The 7,137-nt window shown below is 40.6% G+C and overlaps 1 pseudogene; it reads left to right on the top strand.

Annotated features, from left to right (window-relative positions):
• Positions 1–6,376: 6,376 nt before the first annotated feature.
• LOC123088964 (uncharacterized) lies at positions 6,377–6,515 on the top strand (annotated as a pseudogene).
• The last annotated feature ends 622 nt before the right edge of the window (positions 6,516–7,137 follow it).

Raw genomic sequence — 7,137 nt, 5'->3', positions numbered from 1 at the left:
GTCCCATAGGATGCCCTCATGATAGATTCATATGGTGGCTTAATTCTTATTCTAGGGAAGTGTTCCATACCCTTTCTTAGTTGAAACTGAAATTTAATATTCCCTTATTTCATATCAATCACGGCACCTATAGTTCGTAACGGTCTAGCAAGTATAATGGGACAAGACGGATTACAATCAATATCAAGAACAATAAAATCTATGGGCACACAATTTCTATTTGCAAGAATAAGAACATCATTGATTCTTCCCAAAGGCTTTTTAATAGTAGAATCCGCCAAGTGCAAATTAAGAGAACATTCTTCAATATTGGTGAGACCAAGCACATCAGAAAGAGATTGCAGAATTATGGAAACACTAGAACCCAAATCACATAAAGCAAATCACTCATAATTTTTAATCTTGACTTTAATAGTAGGTTCCCATTCATCACGTAATTTTCTAGGAATTGAAATCTCTAATTCCAACTTTTCTTCTAAAGCTTTCATCATGGCATCCACAATATGTTTAGTAAAAGCTTTATTTTGTTCATAAGCATGAGGTGAATTTATCATGGGTTGCAACAAAGAAATACATTCAATAAAAGATCAATTATGATGATTAAAGTCTTTGTAATCCAAAAGAGTGGGCACATCACTATTTAAAGTTTTGACCTCTCCAAACCCACTTTTATCAATTTTTCCAACAAGATTTTCACCCTCCGAATCATCAGGACGCCTTCTAGCTAAAATTGACTCTTCTTCGGTCGTCTTATCATCAATTTTAATCTTAATAAACAATGAATAAATAGAAGAAATAACAAGCATTTCAAGATCTTCATCATTTTCATGAGAGCAATCGGTAGAAAACACTCTTTCTAAAAATTCTCTTTTAGCTCTAAGCATAGCAGTTCTTTTCTTACTTTCATCTATGGAAACATATAAAGCTTTAATTGATTCATTGATATCGAGGTTAGGTGGAAAAATTTTAATCTTGAGATTTTTTACATCCTGGGAAATTCTATCAATGCTTCTAGACATATCATTAATCTTATTCAAATTTTCTTCTATTGTAGTGTTGAAAACTTTTTGAGAATTGATAAATTCTTTAATATTACTCTCAAGATCAGAGGGGTTCCTATTATTATTGTAAGAAGAATTACCATAGGAATTGCCATAATTATTAGAGGAATTTCCAGGAAAAGGCCTAGTATTAAAATTACCTTTGTAAGAATTATTATTAAAATTGTTTCGCGAGATAAAATTCACATCTACGGGATCACTATTTTGCTCAATCAAGGTAGACAAAGGCACATCATTAAGATCAATAGGAGCACTTTTAATAGCAACTAATTTCATAAGAGCATCAACTTTTTCACTCAAAGTACTAATTTCTTCAACAAAATTAACTTTCTTACTAGAGGTGCTCTTTCGGTATGCCATTGTGAATAATTTTTCATAATATTATCAAGCAATTTAGTAGCTTTGCCCAAAGTAATCTCCATAAAAGTACCACCCACGGCGGAACCTAAAAGATTTCTAGAGACAAAATTCAATCCCGCATAAAAAATTTGTATAACCATCCAAAGATTTAAACCATGAGTAGGAAAATTTCTTAGCATCCATTTCATTCTTTCCCAAGATTGCGCAACATGTTCATGCTTAGGTTCCTTAAAATTTATGATCTGGATTCTAAGGGAAATAATTTTCATGGACAGAAAATACTTAGTAATAAAAGCATCTTTGCACTTATCCCAATAATTGATACTATTGTGAGGCAAAGAAGAAAACCAAAATTTTGCATGATCCCTCAAAGAGAAAGGAAACAATTTCAACTTCACGATATCATTGTCCACATCTTTTTAGCAGTACCAGAAAATTTCTCTTTCATGGCAAGATTCAACAAAGCGACAGTAATATCATAAGACTCCGCACTAGTGGCAGGAGGAGCAATCAAAGTGCTAATAAAATCATTATTATTGGTATTGGAAAAATTACACAATTTGGTATTTTCTTGAGACATCATGACTACGCAAACAAGATTGCAAGCAAAAAGATAGATCTAATGAGAAAAAGCCAAACGAAAAAGAATGTGGATAAAAAGGAATTTTTGTGTGAAGTGGGGGAGATGAAAATGAGAGGCAAATGGAAAATAATGTAAATTGCAAGGAGATGAGATTTGTGATTAGGAACCTGATAGATGTTGATGATGTCTCCTCGGCAACGGTGCCAGAAATTCCTTTTGATGCGGCATGAAACTACATCGGTATTTCCCCAAAGAGGAAGGGATGATGCAGTACAATTACGGTAGGTATTTTCCCCAGTTGTGAAACCAAGGTATCAATCCAGTAGGAGAACCAAGAAAGATTATGTAAATGGTACCTGCACACAAGGAACAAATACTTCCAACCCGACGCGTAAGAGGGGTTGTCAATCCCTCCACGGTGAAAAGATAAATTGTTTTTGTATTAGATTGGATAACTAGATCTTGATAAAACGCAAAATAAAATAAGTAAAGAAAAAGTGCAGAAAGGTATTTTGGGTTTTTGGAAACATAGATCTGAAAACAAATATGAAAAAAATAGATTGGAAAGAAAATATGATAAAAGATGGACTCGGGGGCTGTAGATTTCACTAGTGGATTCATGGTGGGTAAACAAATTACTATCGGGCAATTGATACAAGAACAAATAATTATGATGATATCCAAGGCAATGATCATGAATATAGGCACCACGTCCGAGATTAGTAGACCGACTCCCGCCTGCATCTACTACTATTAGTCCACACATCGACCGCTATCTAGCATGCATCTCGTGTATCAAGTTCATGGAGAAATGGAGTAATGCAATAAGAACGATGAGATGATGTAGACAAGATCTATTCATGTAGGAATAAACCCCGTATTTTTATCTTTAATAGCAACGATACATGTGTGCATCACTACCCCTTCTGTCATTGGGTGAGGACACCGTAAGATCGAACATCACAGAGCATCTCTTCCCATTGCAAGTAAAATCAATCTAGTTGGCCTAATTAACCAAAGATTCAGAGAAGAAATACGAGGCTATAAATAATCATGCATATAAGAGATCAAAGAATACTCAAATAATATTCATGGATATAGATGTCATCATAAACTCGAACTTCATCGGATCCCAACAAACACACTGCAAAAAGTCATTACATAAAATAGATCTCCAAGAGACCATTGTATTGAGAATCAAAAAGAGAAAAGAAGACATCTAGCTACTGCCTACAGACCCGTAGGTCTATGGTGAACTACTCCATCATTGAAGAGGCACCACTGAGCATGACGAAAACCTTCATGATCGTGTTCCCCTCCGGCGGAGTGCCGGAATAGGGCTCTAGATTGGATGTCGTGGTTCTAGAACACGTGACTGCTGGAATTGTATTTTGTCGACTCCCCTAGGGTTTCTGGAATATTTAGGTATTTATAGAGTTGAGAGGTGGTGGAGGAGACCCTCATGGGCCCCACAACCCATCAGGGTGCGCTAGAGGCCTCTGGCGCGCCCTGGTGTCTTGTGGGCCCCACAGGCCTCCCCGTAGGTGCTTCCTTGGCTCCCAAGTTGTCTTATGGTCCAAAAAAATCTACAAAAAGTTTCACTGCGTTTGGACTCCGTTTGGCAGGGATATTCTGCGAAGTAAAAAACAAACAAAAAACAGCAACTGGCACTGGGCACTATGTCAATAGTTTAGTCCCAAAAAATGATATGAAGTTGCTATAAAATGATTGTAAAACATCCAGGATGGACAATATAACTTCATGGAACAAGCAAAAATTATAGATACGTTGGAGACGTATCACATATTTGGTAATTTATAGTAACTTTGAATGCAATTTTGGTGACGTGCCGCCAGAAGCAATAGTCCCTTTATTATTAGGTAGAGATTTAGTCCTTTTCGTACACATCTACCACTATGCTTTCGCTATGTTCTAAGCGGGACGACCCATAGTTCGCTTATCTCATCATCGGTTTTGGGAACCTTCTAGAAGGTTCCCTTAGTTTTTTGGCTGGTTTCTTTTGGATTTTTTAGATTGTTTATTTCCTTCCTTTTCTTTTTCTTTTTCTCTATGTTTCATTTTTTATTTTTTATTTCTCATTTATTTTAATTCTTTCCTTTTCATTATTTGATTCTGAATTTCATGAACATTTTTGAAATTTCATGAACTTTTTGAAAATCCTGAACAATTTTTTCATTTCTAAACTTTTTCCCTTTTTATTCAAACACACAAAGTTTTTTCAAATTCATGAGTTTTTTCATATTCGTGAACATTTTCTCAAATCTATGAACACATCTTTAAAAATTCACAAACCTTTTTAAAATTCATAAATTCTTCATATAGAATAACATTTTAAACCCTTGAACATTTAAAAAATACATGATTTTTCTATAATTTTGGTAACCTTTTCCAAAATCATGACATTTGTAAAAATCCGTCAACATTATTCAATTTCATGAACATTTTTCAAACCTATACAGTTTTTTCAAGATCACAACCGATTTTAAAATCATGTTTTTTTCTTAAAAATCTTGATTTTTTTAAACTTCTAAAGTTTCTAAAATTCCATGAACTTTTTTCATTTCATTGAACATTGTTTCACAAGTCAATGGTCAAATATTTAGCGGTCAGCGATCGGCTAGGGCACGTGCTATTTAGCGCTCATAGCGCTAGATGTGGCCAAACAGGAACCCTCAAGCCGTAAACCTTATGGAGTTGACGTGTCAATTGGGGTATGCAAGGTCTGCTCTACTTCCAGATCCATTCCAGCTATCTGCTCCCGAGTGAGATCTGCGGCACCATCACGAGCTCCAATACCGACACGGGCTTCACCGTCATCGTGGCCAACATCACACCCATCGTTGGTGTTGTGGTTGTTCTATGTATCACCATCTCCCGCAGCAAACGGATCAATCGCGTCTCTAGCTGGCGGATTGGGCATGAATACCTCAGCTACAAAAGCGAGGCTCCCACAATTCTCTTCATCATCAAAAGAAGATGCAAATAAATCATGGAGAGATTCCGAAGGCTGGAACATAGCTACCTGTTGCGTAGCTTCCCAACATGTAGACTGATAATGAGGACGGGACTTTGCCGGAGTGCTTCTTTGGGCGACGTTGTGTGGCAAGAACTCCATCATCGCTACACGGAACCGACTCTTGGAGGATCACCGTGCCGGAGTCGTTGGCGGGGTAGTGCATACAACCGTGAGCATGCAACGCGTTAGAGTTCAACGGGGCATTAGGATACCACGCCGAATCTACGGCAATGAAAATAATCAAACCAAAAAGAATGACACTCCCCGGGATCATCTCAACGCTGGAAAACTAAAGAAGAAGAAGAAGAAGAAACCACCTACGACATGGATTGCAAGAAGCGCAACCCCGCAGTGGGTGCCCACTATCGTGGTGTGAAGTCTGACAATAAGAGAGGGGAGGTAACAAGGCTTGATTCAGTGAAGTGCAGGAGGGTGACACAATGCATATATTACTTCACGCCCCTCTGCATGGAGGTAAAAGCCCTAATCGTGTTCTCTGGAGAGACTGTTCTTTGCATATATTTTGTTCTTACATATGGTTCCAAACCGGTAACTAGGGGCCAAGGGGTGCTTATATAGAGCTCACTGTTAGATGATAGGCTGTTCAGGTGTGTAACGTGACATAGATGTCACGTATATTTTATGCATGTGTATCTTGTGTAAATGGCGCAGGTTGTTAGTATAAGTTGAGCCTTATCTTGTATAGACTGGAGTAGGGGCAAAGCTTAGCAACAACCTGCGCATGCTGTAATCTTTTGAGTATTTAACATGAACGCGTCCCTGCCGGGAAGGCAATACGCTTCCACCATCGTAGCTTTTACATGGTAACCAGAGCCATCCTCGAGCACATACATGGCGTCTTCAAGTTCCTTCCCATCCTCGTCATTCGCACACGCCGCCACCGAGAAGCTCACGAAGGGCAACCAGGCTCTATGGTGGGCGACGGTGCTCTCGACCATCCGAGGAGCGCAGATGGCCAAGTACCTCGATGTCGAGCAACCGCCACCGCCCATGCAGATTGATGTGGCCTCGTCTGAGGGCAAGACGATGGTGAAAGCGCTAAACCCTGATTTCCAAACCTGGTGTGCTCAAGACCAACAAGTCTTCTCCTATCTCCTTACGACACTTCCTCGTGAGATAGCCATCCAGGTTGATTCATGCCACACCTCTGCTGAGCCCTGGGACATGGTGGAAGGGATGCTTGCATCTCACACCCATTCCCAGACCACCAACGTCCGGATCACCCTCGCCAACTTGCAGAAGGGAAACTCCTCCATCACCGACTACGTCGGGAAGATCAAGTCTCTCTGTGATGAACTGGTCGTTGTAGGGAAGAGGGTGGATGACAACGACATCGTCTCCCACATCCTGGCAGGGCTAGATGAAGACTTCGACCCGGTGGTGTCCGCCATGTGTTCGCGAGTGGAACCTGTGACCGTGGCCGAGCTGTTCTCACAGCTGTTGGGCTTCGAAACGAGGCTCAAACTTCGGGGCGGAGGGTCACAATCCTCCGCTAACGCTGCTACTCGAGGCCGTAGAAACAACACTACCGGTGCTGATCGCGGTAGCCGCCAAGGCGGCAATGGTGGTGATCACGGCGGGCGCGACGGTGGCTACTCCAAGCCAGGAGGTCATGGTGGCGGATACAACGGCAACAACGGCGGTGGCGGGGGCAACTACAACAACCATGCCTCTGCCCCTAGGGTCCAGTGCCAGATCTGCGGCAAGATGGGCCATCCAGCCTGGAAGTGCTGGAAGCGCTATGACGAGTCCTACCAAGGCATGGAGGAGAAGTCGGCCAACCTCGCTGCACCGCAGTACGGGGTGGACACCAACTAGTACTTGGACAGTGGTGCCACCGATCACATCACAGGAGATTTGGAGAAGCTGACCGTACATGACCGCTACATTGGGAACGAGCAGATTCATACTGCCAGTGGATCGGGTATGGTTATCAAACACATCGGTCATTCGGCTATTCACATTCCTGATCGTGATCTTCTTCTAAACAATATTCTTCATGTACCTCAAGCCAACAAAAGTCTAATTTCTGCAAGCCGCCTTGCTGTTGACAACAATTCCTTTGTTGAAATTCA

The sequence above is a fragment of the Triticum aestivum genome, chromosome 4A, assembly GCF_018294505.1.
Source record: "Triticum aestivum cultivar Chinese Spring chromosome 4A, IWGSC CS RefSeq v2.1, whole genome shotgun sequence".
In the NCBI taxonomy this organism is placed as follows: domain Eukaryota; kingdom Viridiplantae; phylum Streptophyta; class Magnoliopsida; order Poales; family Poaceae; genus Triticum; species Triticum aestivum.
The sequence above is the reverse complement of the archived record's forward strand: the minus strand, read 5'-3'. Positions and strand labels throughout refer to the sequence as shown.